This window comes from Microtus pennsylvanicus, chromosome 12 (genome assembly GCF_037038515.1).
Source record: "Microtus pennsylvanicus isolate mMicPen1 chromosome 12, mMicPen1.hap1, whole genome shotgun sequence".
NCBI classification, from domain to species: Eukaryota; Metazoa; Chordata; class Mammalia; order Rodentia; family Cricetidae; genus Microtus; species Microtus pennsylvanicus.
Genome location: NC_134590.1, coordinates 66,305,503 through 66,318,748, shown reverse-complemented (window position 1 = coordinate 66,318,748; position 13,246 = coordinate 66,305,503). Strand labels below are relative to the sequence as shown.

The window sequence follows — 13,246 nt, the reverse complement described above, 5'->3', positions numbered from 1 at the left end:
TCCTCTGTACCCAGAGGGACACAGGCCTCCCAGTACTGAACTCACTCCTATCTCCAACCTCTTCCACAGCCTTCTTCATGCCTCTAATTTGGGATCTGTTCTCTTTAACGCTGTCAAACCAGTGACTGGCACTGCGCCTGGCACATTCCAGGAGCTTACCAAATGTTGGCTCACTCCGTGAATGAAAAGACAGGTTCCCAAGGAAGTTACAAAACCAAGGACTTACAACAAATCATACTCTGTGACAAGTACCAGACAGACCAGGAACAGAAGGCTTTGCAGTTAACTTTCAACAAACACAGCAAGGCTGAGCCAATTCCAAGACAGTTGCCAGAAGTCTGGCTTTGCTATACAAACAGCTGTGTGGCCTTGGGAGTAAAGTAAATCTCCCAACTCTGGCCTTATTTTCCAGTTGTCAAAGAACTTCAGACCCTCTCCCTCAACATATACAATAGGTGAAAGTGGAACTGAGATGACAGAAGGAAGGCTGGGGCTAGATCCCGACTCACCCAACTGTGTCTCAGGTTTTCCCCCTCATCAGGGACCCCTGGGAACCCATAGTTCAGTGCAGTTTGAAAACCAGTCAGGTCAAGTGGTAATAGCACATACCTTTTAATCCTGCCCTTGGGAGGCAGAGGCAGGTGGATCTTTGAAAGTATGAGGCCAGCCTGGACTACAGAGTGAGTTCCAGAACAGCCAGGACTGTTACACAGAGAAACCCTGTCTCAGAACACACCAAAAACAAACAAACAAACAAAAAAAACAAAACTAATAAAAAACAAACAAAAGCAAAACAAAACAATAGAAAAACAGAACAGACTTCTCCCACATTTCAAATGTTCTGATTTGCCACTCAAATATGATTTCCCACTAGGGGATTCTTTTGGTTTGTTTTTTTTTTGGTGTCAAATAAAAGGAAGTTGAATGTGATTACTGTAAATGCGTAATATAAGGGATCAAGGAGGGAAAAATTCAGTAGCCAGCCAGAGCCAGTACACCTTATTAGTTTTCTGTTTATTTAGGCCTTTTTACCTTTCTTTCTTTGTTTGTGTGGGGGTGGAGGATGTACATGCCACAGCGTCAGTGTGGCAGTGAGAGGACAACTTGTAGGAGCTGGTTCTCCCCTTCCACCATGTGGATTCCAGTAATCGAACTCAGTTCATCAGGCTTGGTGGACAATGCATTTATCCACTGAATCATCTCACAGGCCCTGCTTGGATTTTTGAGACAGGATGTCCTGATTGTTTTGGTTTTTGTTTGTTTTGTTTTTTGTCAATTTGCTACAAACCTAGACATATTTATCAAGAAGTGATCTTGAGACAATGCCTTTCCCTATTCTTCCTAGATTGCCTGTAGGCAAGTCTGTACGGCACCTTCTTGATTAAGGATTGGTGTGGGAGGGCCCAGCTTACTATGGAGCTCACTATGGATGGTACCACCCCTGGGCAGGTGGTCTTGGGGGTATATAAGAAAGCAGGCTGAGCAAGCCAGTAAGCAACATTGTTCTGTGGCTTCTGCTTCAGTTCCTGTCCTTACTTCATTCACATGGACTATGGTGTGGAGCTGTAAACCAAAATAAAACCTTTCCTTTCCAAGTTGCTTTTGGTCATGGTATTTTATCACAGCAATGAAAAAGTAGCTAAAACATAGGACTTCATTACGTAGGTCAGGCTAGCCTCAAACTGATGATCCTCTTGCCTCAGCTAAGTGTTAGGATTACAGGTGTGTAACACATGCTCTGTTTATTAAGTCCTCAGTAGGAGGGAAAACCTTAACACTCTGAGGAGGAAAGTGTTTTCATCCTCCACAGGGCCAAACATTGCAGGGGTGGGACTTCCTTCCTTCCAGGGCAGTGGGCGGTGTCTTGTTAGAGCCGTCCAATCTCTGCATTGAAAAGCTGAGGATGGCCGGGCGGTGGTGGCACACGCCTTTAATCCCAGCACTCGGGAGGCAGAGGCAGGCGGATCTCTGTGAGTTCGAGACCAGCCTGGGCTACAAGAGCTAGTTCCAGGACAGGCTCCAAAACCACAGAGAAACCCTGTCTCGAAAAACCACAAAAAAAAAAAAAAAGCTGAGGATGGCCGTGTTAGCATGTGTGTCACAGTGAAGGCATTTGATGAGTTAATGAATGAGAGGAGAACCATTTAAGGAGGTCTGACTCAGGTGCAAGCACCCATCTCTGAAGGCACAGGTATTTGAGCAGGGAAAAATAGTACTCTGGGGCTTTAGCCGTTAAACCCTTCCATGATGACAGCTGCTCAGAAACCTACTACAAGGGACTCGGACCTCAAGGACAGTCACGACTGTCTTAGTAAGAGGTGCATATTTGCAATTCCAGCCCTTAGAGGCTGAGCAACAAGCATCATGAATTCCAAGTCAGCTTGGGTTTCATAGTGAGACCCAGTCTCAGAAACAAAAAGAAAAGAAAGGGGAAGGCTAAGAATGAGAGAGAATGAAAAAGACTTTCTTCAGCCAGGAAGAAAGCTCAATTTTGGTAAAGTGCTTATCAAACACGCATGAGGACCCTAGTTGTCCAAAACTCGTGTAAAAAACTGGTGGTAGGCACTTGTGACAGATTCCTGGTGCAACCTTACTAGCCAGCCAAACTAGACTAACTAGTGAGTTCCAGGCCAGTGAGAGACCATCTCACACATCAAGATGGACAGCAGGTGAGGAACAACACCTCATGTTTGTTATCATCTGCTGACTGAGGAAGGCAGCTATCCCACCTCTTCCAGCCTGCGCTCTCTCTTTTCCCCCTAGCTTCTCCTCTCTCCGCCCCTTCCCGCCCTCCCTCCCTCTGCCCCACTTCTCTTAGGAAGAGGTAGCTAAGGCTTCCTCTCCTCCTCCCTCCCTTCCCTTTTACTAAGTAAACTATATCCAAACTCACTCTCTGTCTCTCACCCATGCGGCTCCTCGGCTCCTCATGGGACTGGCTGCCCTGCCAACCTGCAGAGGTCTCTGATCCGCAGCCTCCCACCCGCCTGGGACACACAGAGGCCTCGGGTGGCGGGACCCAGCTGCCATCCTCGGGGAACTGCGCCATTTTATCTAGACCATTACAAAGCTGACTTCTGGTCTTCACAAGCACAGGCACGTATCCACACACTCATGCACCAGCACACTCATGGAAACACACACAATGGAGGGGCTAGATTGTAGCTGCCATTTTTCTTTCACCTTAAACAGAAAAGCCACACTTTGGTCATTACATGTGTTCTGTTCTTTCAACTGTCTCAGGGACACAGATACTGGTTTATCTCACAGACGTCCCCTCTGTGCTATGCCCTGCCTAATTGTGACCCTCTCTCCATGGGGCTGAGTCGGATTCCAGGCACTTCTCCTCATCTGAGCAACTTTTATCATATTTACCTTTTTCTGGTGATGTAGGTGATAGCACCTAGTGTCATACCTACAAAGCACTCTACCAAGAAGTTGCAGACATCCTCTGCCCAGTCTTTTAAAAAGGAAAAGGTAAGTGCAAACGTTCACTTTAAAGGTAAGGAAACTGGCACAGCCAACTCAAAGATGCAAAGGTGAGTCATCCGTAGAGCAAGCAGACTTTAGACTTTCTCTCTGAGACAATGCGGTCACTAGGCTCAGACACACAGGCTCATTCAAAGTGAGCTCAGTAACTAAGAGAAAATATTTCATGTTCCTCAAGCTTGGCATGAAATGTTAACAAAGATGGTGATTAAATAAGTATGACCAACAGACATACACTGAAGGCCAGACACCACATAGAGTTTTGAACTTTATCCTAAGGGGCTGGCAAGTTGGCTCAGCAGGTAAAGGTGCTTGCCACCAAGCATGACAAACTGAGTGAACCCCAAGACCTATGTGGTGGAGAAAGGGAATCTCCTCTGATTTCCACATACTTGTCATGGCACACACAATAAATAAATGTAATAAAAGTATATAACTTAAAAAAATTCTGTCTTTATAATATCTGTGATGATTTTAATAATAGCACAGGCTCACAGGGAAAACAAGCCAGGAGAGTGTAAGGCATTTGTCTGCAGTCACACAGCTGGAAAACGATGGTACCCACACCCCAACACTGTCCTAAGAGCAGGTCACACATCCAACTCTAACCAAGGAGGCAAATCCTCTTCTCTGAATGAAGTCCTGGTAGAAATGCATGCATGCAGGTCAAGCTAAAGGGTACAGGATACAGGTTGCCACATATCCCTGCAGAGCTATTCAGATGTTGAATAGCAGGTTACTTTATGGCCCATCTATCTACCTGAAACAGCAGGAACAGCAGGTTTGGTAACATGCCTAGTAAAAGCCTGTCTTGAAAAGCTTGCCAAGCTGTGGGTCTCTTGGGATTTGGATGAGAACTGATTAATCAAAGCAATCTCTTGAAGCTCATAGTAATTAAAAGTTTCAAAATGAAAAGGACCCAAAGGTAGAAGAGTACCACATGCAAGCAAAAAACCCTTCATCAGCAGGCAGTGAGCGTCAAGAACCTCATTTCAAAGCCACATGTCAGGTTCCCGCTAATCTGCACACAATAATGTAGCTTTTATAAGAGCTACTGTCAAGAAAGATCCACATTCCTCTGTATTAAAATAATACAATGACAGGCAATTCTTTGAGTCTGGGGCTAGCCTGGTCTACAGAGCGACTTCCAGGACAGCTAATACTACACAAAGAAACCCTGTCTTGAAAAACCAACCCCCAACCAAAATAAATAAATGAATGAATAAATGAATGAATAAATAAATAACAAGCTGGTCACAGTGGTGCACACCTTTTATCCTAGCACTTGGGAGGCAGAGGCAGGTGGCAGGTGGTCTGAGTTCAAGGCCAGTCTGGTCTACAGCGTGAGTTTCAGCACAGCCATACCTACATAGTAAGACCCTGTCTCAGAAAACAAAACAAAACACTAATAATAATTTCAAAAAACCAAAATAAATAAATTAGTGAGGACATCTTTGGGATAATACTCATGTTAATTAAATAAGAAGAAACCAGTGACCACAGAACAAGGCTTATTACAATTTGTGCTCTCGTACAAACCAGAGGGAACACTTTCTGGAGAACTGTGGCTATCCATTCAGCAGGCACAGGGAGAAGTGTCACCCATTGCAGACCTGGGACTACGCCCACACAGGAGTCATACACAGTAGGCCATAAATAGGATCGCAGAGGACAGGAGAGTGATCCTGCCCTTCAGAAAACTGTCACCAAAGCTCAGAGGAGAATCCTAATCCTGAGGTAGGTGGAGTATCAGGGAAGTTCTCTTGAGGTGAAGGGGAGATTATGCAGATAGGAAAGATGGGTGACATAGAAATGCTCACTAAATGCCAGTATAACAAAGCAGAGACTTGAGAAGAGTGAGCCACCAATGCCAGCTAGAAGCAGGCTCAGTACTGAGTGGTTTACAGTTGCGGTCTCTCCATGTGAAACCAGGGCCATGACACCAAGAGAAGAGCACCATGTAAGCCCAAAGCAGCCATGTGGTAAGGAGTCTGTGATAAAGGCAAATCTTTCCTTTATAATATATAAAGCATCTACTGAGCCAAATACATTAATTCACTTGGGAAGTGGAACCAAGAGGAATGGAGAGTTCGAGGTCTGAGCTGGGCTTCACAGCAAGACTACATCACAAAACAAACAAGGACTCGGAGAAGAGAGGAGTAGATAAGTCAGAGAAGGAAGTACAAGGTTCAGGGATGGCCTTGGAGGTCAGTGTGGTGGACTCTGCTAGCAGAAGATGCAGAGGCCTTGGCAGATGTCAAGTGGCACCTGCCACTGCCCAGCCTTGCCTCCTCTGGGACATTTTCTTCTTTTGATTTCAATACTTGAGAAGCAGAGGTAGGCACATCTCTACGAGACTAAGAATTTTTTATTTAATTTTATGTGTATGAGTGTTCTGTCTGCATGTATGTCTGTGTATCCTGAAATGGAAAATGCCAGACCTCCAAGCTCATTTCACAGCCAATAAATGAAAGGTGAAGCATAAATACTATTAGCGAGAAGAACTAGCACAGGGTAGACGACCAGGTGGCAGCATCTCAAATGGGAGAAAGGGGCTGAGAGGAGAGCTCAGAGGCAAAGACCCAAGGCTCCATTCACCCTCAGGCCCACAAAAAATTAATCATAAATATGTAATTGTGGTAGTTTAAAGGAAGTGTGGCCTTCTTAGAGGAGGTGTGTCACTGGGGTTGGGCTTTGTCAAAACCCTACACCATTCCCAGTTAGTGTGTTTGTTCTTTCTTTCTCCCTCCCTCCACACCCCCCCCCCATGCTTGTGGGTCAGATGTAAGATCTCAGCTATGTTCCTGCCCCACGTCTGCCTGTGGCTATGCTCCCTACCATGACATTCAAGGACGGAACCCTGAGTCCTCAGATTAAATGAGGAGAGACAGACCAGGCCCCTTCCTTCAATGAGGCAGGTCATAATAACCTGCTCCTACAGGCTCAGTGAGCACATTATAGGAGGTGGGGAACTGGGCTACAATGAGAACACCACCAGGCCCACAAGGTCTTGAAAGGACCTCAGAACGTTAGGCCCTCAGTGTTTTGCTAGGTGCTTCTTTCTCATTGTCTATACTTGCTGATCCTACCAGGATTATCCTCTCCTGCCCTAGCTGTTCCAATTTATCCTTCAAATATCAGCTTAGATGACATCACTTCAAAGACACATTCCCTACATCTACCATCTCCAGAAGGTATTTATCTGCTACTCTCCAGTATTTTTACACATTTGCATACATTCACCAAGCACCTACCATGCACTGGAAGTTATGTGCAATGAAACAAAGAGAACTGTTTCCAAATAAGCAAGATCGTAAAAACAAAACAACAACAAACAGAGAAGACAGTTCCTTAGAAGCAAATCATCATCATCATCATCATCATCATCATCATCATCATCATCATCATCATCATCATCATCATCATCATCATCATCATCCCAGCACTCAGGAGGTGGAGGCAGGCATATCTCTGTGAATTTGAAGTCAGCCTGTTCTACAGTGTGAGTTCCAGGACACCAGAGCTACACAGAGAAACCCTGTCTCAAAAAAAAAAAAAAACAAAAAAACAAAAACCAAACCAAACAAACCAAAAACAAGAAAGGAGTACAGCACAGCGCAGGGGGAGAAGAGGTTGAAAACGTAAACTAGTGGCCACAGAAGGCCCTCCTTGAGGTGATGGTTGTCAGGGAAACAGCAGCCAGACCAACCGAACGTCTGGGGCTAAGAATGGAGGAAAGCAACAGAGCAGAAGCTCAGCAAGCGTGAGGTCCTGGTTCCATGCCTACCATGCAGGGCAGAAGTGGGTGGAGTGACCTGCTGTGGCCGAAGGAGGACTGGGCACTAAGTACAGAAGAACAGCTACAGTCACTGTAAGGGTGCTGGCTTTACTCTGGAGGAGCGGAATCCTGAGACAAGGCTTCAATTTTAACAGGCTCTGGCTGCCATGTCTTCTGTTTTCCAATCATTCCATTTGTTTTCTACTTCTGCTGTGTCTCTTTCCCAAGAGAAAGCAACGGCATGGCAGAAACTAGGCTTGGCTTGTTTACCTATGGCACATCCCAGCGTCAGACACTAGTAGGCCTCAATAAACACTGAATGAATGAATGAATGAATGCTAGACTTAGGAAGTCTCTCTTGTCAGAATCTCAAGATCAGCGAATGAAGATGATGCAAACAGACTCAACAGCTGGCCACACAAAAACTGTCTTTCCAGCTCAAAAAGCAGTTAGGGTGTGGTTAAAAGTGTACGCTGCCCTTATCTACACCTGTGTGTGACACAGCTGGTGAAGTACTTAGACATCAAAGCACTGGGCTAAAGCTTCTGAGGAAAGGGTCAGTGAGAGGGCCCAGGGACAGAAGGTTTTGCTACCAAGCCTGATAACCTGATTTGAGCACTGGATGGGACCCTGATGGTGGCAGAAGACAGCCCACTCCCAAAAGTTGTCCTCTTACTTTCATGAGCAAAGGCCATGGCAAGGGTGTCCCTGACCCCACACAAAAGGCCATTGCTGCTCTTACAGAGGACCCAGGTTCGTTCCCAGCACTCACATGGCAGCTCTGTAACTCCACTCCTACAGGACCTGTTGGTCTCTTCTGGTCTTCAGGGTACCAAGCTCACACACGGTGCACATTCATATATGTGGGCAGTCATACGCATAAAATAACTTTTGTAAAAAACCTTTCAAGTAGTAGGGAGATATATATATATATATATATATATATATATATATATATATATATATATATGTCAGTGGTGGTACACCTTTCTGGTGTGCATGAGGCCCTGAGCTTTAACTCTCAGTACAAAACAAAACAGCTAGTGAGACAGCCCAGTGGGCAGGGGCGTTTGCTGCCAGGCCTGACAATCTGAGTGTGATCCCTGGAACTCCCATGGGAGAAGGAGCCAACTCCTGGGAAATGTTGTTTGCCATCCAGAGGTGCTCTGTGGCAAACACACACACACACACACACACACGCACACGAGTACAAAATCAAAGATTCTTAAGTATGACTTCCAATTCTGTCATCTCCTACCCAGGGTACACTGAGAGAAACAGATTGGAACCTTGCATCCTAGCTGATGGACTTGGGAAGCTCTAGCCAACCAGGCATACTTCTGCCTTAACCAGAAGGGGTCTCCCATCTTTAGAGACCATCCTGTTATAGGTCCAGTCCAAGGCTGAAGACACAAGGGAGCTTCAAAATCTAGGACCACAGTCAAGCCTCTAGGCTCCACTAGCTAACAGGATTCATCCTGGAATTAGAGGTTTGTAAAGCTAAAACAGGTCAACACAGGCAGAATCCAACCCACCGATTTGGCAGACATCAGTCAACACTACTGGAGGCTCACCATCTCCCTGCTCCCCAGAACCCTGGAGGCCCTCAGGCACTCTGGTGACGAGGAAGAGCTACAGAGGCTGTGGAGCAGTTAAGTCCCTCTACCAGTCACACTTCTCCCGAAACCAGTGGGACAACATGAGGATGGACATAACATCACCAGGAACCCTGACAATACAATAGGATATTCATTCAGTTGTCTTTCCCCAAACCCTTACTACACATCGACTGTGTGCACCATACACCTCACTAGATGCTGGAGACACACACAGTTCACACAGATCTCGCAACAACTAAGAGATCTTTACTAAAGGAAGTCAAGTAAACAGGCAATTGCACTCATTGTGATTACTGCCACACACACTAGAAAGGTCTCAGTCAGGTCTCTGCAAGATGGCGGTAATGAGCAACCGGCAAGCATCAAACAGTAGTCCAGCAAAGGAGTCTAGGCAAGAGCAGCAGGAGAGGGGTACAGGCAGAGAAGATCACAAAGCAAAGACAAAGCACAGAGTGCAGCTTCTAGAAGCGGCAGCAGCTGACTATGCCTGGGAGGAAGAAGAGTATGGGAAATGCAGCCAGTGAGCCAGTTGAAGTCAGAGCCTAAAGGACCTGGATGCTATGCCAAGAAATGCGGTCTAGCCTGAGGGAAAGGAGGACCTACTGGTGGATTTTCAAGTAGGATTTATTTATTTTTGGTTTTGTTTTTCAAGACAGTGTTTCTCTGTGTAGCCCTGGCTGGCTTGGAACTCGCTCTATAGACTAAGATAGCTTCATATTCACAGATCCGCTTGCCTCTACCTCCCAAAGGCTGGGATTAAAGTCATGTGCCACCATGCCTGACCAAGTAGTATTTTTTTAAGGTTCCCCAGCTGCTTGGGTTATATTCTCTCACTAGAGTATTTTTTCCTCTCTATGTAAAGTGATAAAGATCAGGGGGGAAAACAATATCTCTTCTGGCTTGTGATAATCTCAGCAGTGTATCTTAGGAAAAAAAAGATCTATTGAGAAACAGAAATACCTTCAAGGAACAAGTACCCCTTAACCATCTGAAACACAACAAAGTAAAAACCTAGCACAAACCATGCCTGCTTCCTGTTAGCACAAACCATGCCTGCTTCCTGTTAGCACTTCAGGCTCTGGTGCCCGACTTCAGGGTTTTTGGGAAGTGAGCAGTGCAGATGTGCAAGTCTCGGGTATGACTGGCAAACGATGACAGTACAACCCAGCCTCAGCTGCACCCACAACTAAACTGTCCTTACAAACTTTTAGGAAGTGAAGTGAGAAGAATGGATGGGAGTGGTCCTTAACAATTAGTGATCTAACTGGAGAAGGAAGCAGTAACCTTGCGGGGCAGCCAGCCTTCCTCAGACACAGGCCCCAGCAGGTATCATGTCAACAGTAACATGCTCTGCAAGACAGGCTCCTCTAACACCTACAGACACGGGAGGTGGGTCAATAGTGCTTCCTTATGATTATTTTGAGACAAGGTCTTTTTATGTAGCCATGGCTGGAACTTACTATACTGATCAAGTTGGCCTCGGCCTGCCTCAGCCTAATGTGTGGCTGGGATTACAGGCATGTACCACCACATTTCCCCCAAAACCTTATTTTTATTGGTGGTAGGAATGGAAACCAGGAGCTTGCAAATGCTGGACAAGTGCTCTGCCACAGCCTAATGTGTGGCTGGGATTATAGGCATGTACCACCACATTTCCCCCTCAAACCTTATTTTTATTGGTGGTACGAATGGAAACCAGGAGCTTGCAAATGCTGGACAAGTGCTCTGCCACTTAGATATACCTACATATTTTATTAGGATAGAAACCCAATTGAAGCGAATTATCCCAGTCACACTACTACGAAGCTGCTGACCTGGGGATGGAGCCAGGAGCTGACTGGCAGGCAGTCGGAATGCTCTTTCCATTGGACCTCTGAGCCTGTCAAGTTACCCAGCGTGAAGATTCCAGTCAACCCACATTCATTAGATGATCGCTACACAGACTCTGAAGGTCTGAGTCTCTAGGACTAGGAAAGGCCTCTTGACAGTTCCTAAGAAACAGAGGGTCAGGTGGGCTAGACAGAGTGCTAGAGTCCTGAGCTCTGTGTCTGTTCCTACAACCCGTGACAAGTTGTTCTATTTCCAATTATCCTCTGGAAGGATAGGGATAAGGTGACACTATTAAGTTTCTGTGAGTTAGATAGAACTAAAAAAAAACAAAAACAAACAAAAAAAACCAACCCAGACTACAGAGCTTATAATAAATAAATAGGAGAACTGGGTGTGGTGGCTTAGGTATGTAATCAGTCCCAGAACTTGGGAGGCTGAGGCAGGATGACTGCTATGGATTCAAGACACAATGAAATCCTGGCCAGCGTGGAACTAGAGCCCCTTTTATTTTTTAAGAAGGCAACTAATGTAACATTTTTACTTACTACTTTTTCCTAAAGCACAAGAAAACCTCCACAGGTTCATTATAGTTCAATGCACTCAAGAGGAAGTAGGAAGGAAGTCTTTTTGTGTTGCTGTCGGGGAAACTAAGGCATAAGTGGAGCAAGAAAATGTCTACAGAGGAAGAGAACGCCACCATCCAGCCACCAAATCACTGTGCCATCTCCCTGGCAGATTACTCCTCCCAGGCACCATGACACGGCCAAAGCCCCTTCCTTCTGGCAGGTTCTTCTTGAACCTAGCGTCAAGGATCCCCTAAGTGGTCCTGTTGTTCCAACCACGAGGAAGGGAGTGTCTAGATATTAGTTTCATGAATAGCCTTTCACAGTTCCCAATAATAAGGAAAACCTTCGGACTCTTGCCCTGAAAGGAAAAACACTGAAAGCGCAAGAGCCTGCGACAGAACAGCCTCCTAATGAACGTGAAGCAAATGCTTCTTCTGAAGATCAGACCACACAAGAGGCCAGAAGGCGGCCTCCTGACATCAATCCAAACAATATAATGGCGGGTGACTAGATATATCAAATCACTCCTAGACCCCAAACGGGCTTCTGGTTCCTTTGTCCCTGGAAACCTGCATAGGAAGCCTGGTTTTGCCTCTACTCCTCGAATGACCTTCCATATGTGATTTAACCTCCTGTGCCTCCGTGCCCTCGTGGATAAAACGACTAAAGCAATAGTAGCTCCCTTACAGGGGCTGCTGTGATCAGGACACAGAGTGCTTAGCACAGAGCTTCGAAGTCAAAAAGAGCTGGACAACCAGTGACAGACATCCTTGTTGTGTGAGCACTACTACAAGTGTCCCCATTCCGTCAACTTGTCCCTGAGGACCCTAAGGACGGGCGGCATAAGGCCATTTCTAGATTTTTGCCCCATTTTGGGGGCGGTGGCCAAGAGATAAAGCCCTGAACGAGGAGGCCTCAGGTCGGCCACGGAGTGGGAACGGGGAAGCAGAGCGGAGGAGGGGCCTAAGTCCAGGAGTCTCTCCAGCCGGCCATTCCAAAGGGGACTGCGGACCTCAGGTGACTGGGTGACGCCGGGCCACCACGCGGGAGTGAATGAATGAGCACGCAGCCCTTTCACCTTCGCCCACACGCGGCTCGAGCCCCTCCAGCGTGGCGTCCTCTCCGTGACCTCTGACCCCGCCGACCCCTCACCTCGGACCCCTTCAGTTCTTTTATCTCGCCGGGGCGCCTTTTTCCTCACCAGCAAGTCCAAACGGCTCCGGGCGCCACGGCTCGGCTTGCTTCAGCAGCAAAATGTCCGCAGCCTCCGCCTCCCTCTCCGCGGGTGCGCCGCTGCAGCCGGCCGCTCCGAACCCCGCGGCTGTCACCTGCCGAGCGGAAGTGAGCTGCCAGTGCCGCGGAACTTCCGGTGGACGCACACCCCGGGGGCGGGGTCAAGGGTGCAACCCGGGAGGGAGGGGCTGGGGCCAAGGTAGGGCGGGGCCTGGAGCGGGAGGGGCGGAGCCTTGTGAGGAGGGCGGGGCCTGGGCGGGTCAAGCTGTTGTGGCAGTCTGTGCAGTCCTTGCCTAGACACCCTGATCGGGCAGGAGAACCGTGGAGTCGGAAAGGGTCTTAGAAGACTTAAAGTCCATCTTTTTCTGAGTTACAGATGGGAAGACTGAGGCCAAGATTATTGGCCTGGTAAGTGGGAGAGTCAAAACCGGAGCTGTGATCAGCCGCCAAACTACGGCTGTCTACTAGGTTGAATCTAGACTTCTTTCTACAGTCCTTGGAGAATTCATTGTTCTAGAAGGACAGCATAAGTTACTCCTAAGACTTTTCACCCAAGGGGAACTTCAAAGTGAGCTAAGGTGTATACGTCTCCCAGGACCTCAACTGACACAGCCATTTCTTTCCTGACTGTGGTCCTATTAATTTTCTCTTCTAGATAATTTGTGTTCATCCCCTTTAAAACATTATAAAACAGCTATTCTAATATTTTTATTGAACCAATAATATTTTCAGTG

The 13,246-nt window shown here is 46.9% G+C and overlaps 1 protein-coding gene across 2 annotated transcripts in view; it reads right to left on the bottom strand.

Annotated features, from left to right (window-relative positions):
• The window catches only part of Ap1b1 (adaptor related protein complex 1 subunit beta 1), a 54,341-nt gene extending 41,708 nt beyond the window's left edge, over positions 1-12,633 (bottom strand). The window contains exon 1 of one of the 2 annotated variants that reach the window (XM_075944177.1): positions 12,481-12,633. The gene's annotated coding sequence lies outside the window, so the exon portion shown is untranslated. The remainder of the gene's footprint in view (positions 1-12,480) is intronic. The other variant, XM_075944178.1, reaches the window with a different exon arrangement.
• Between the last annotated feature and the right edge of the window lie 613 nt (positions 12,634-13,246).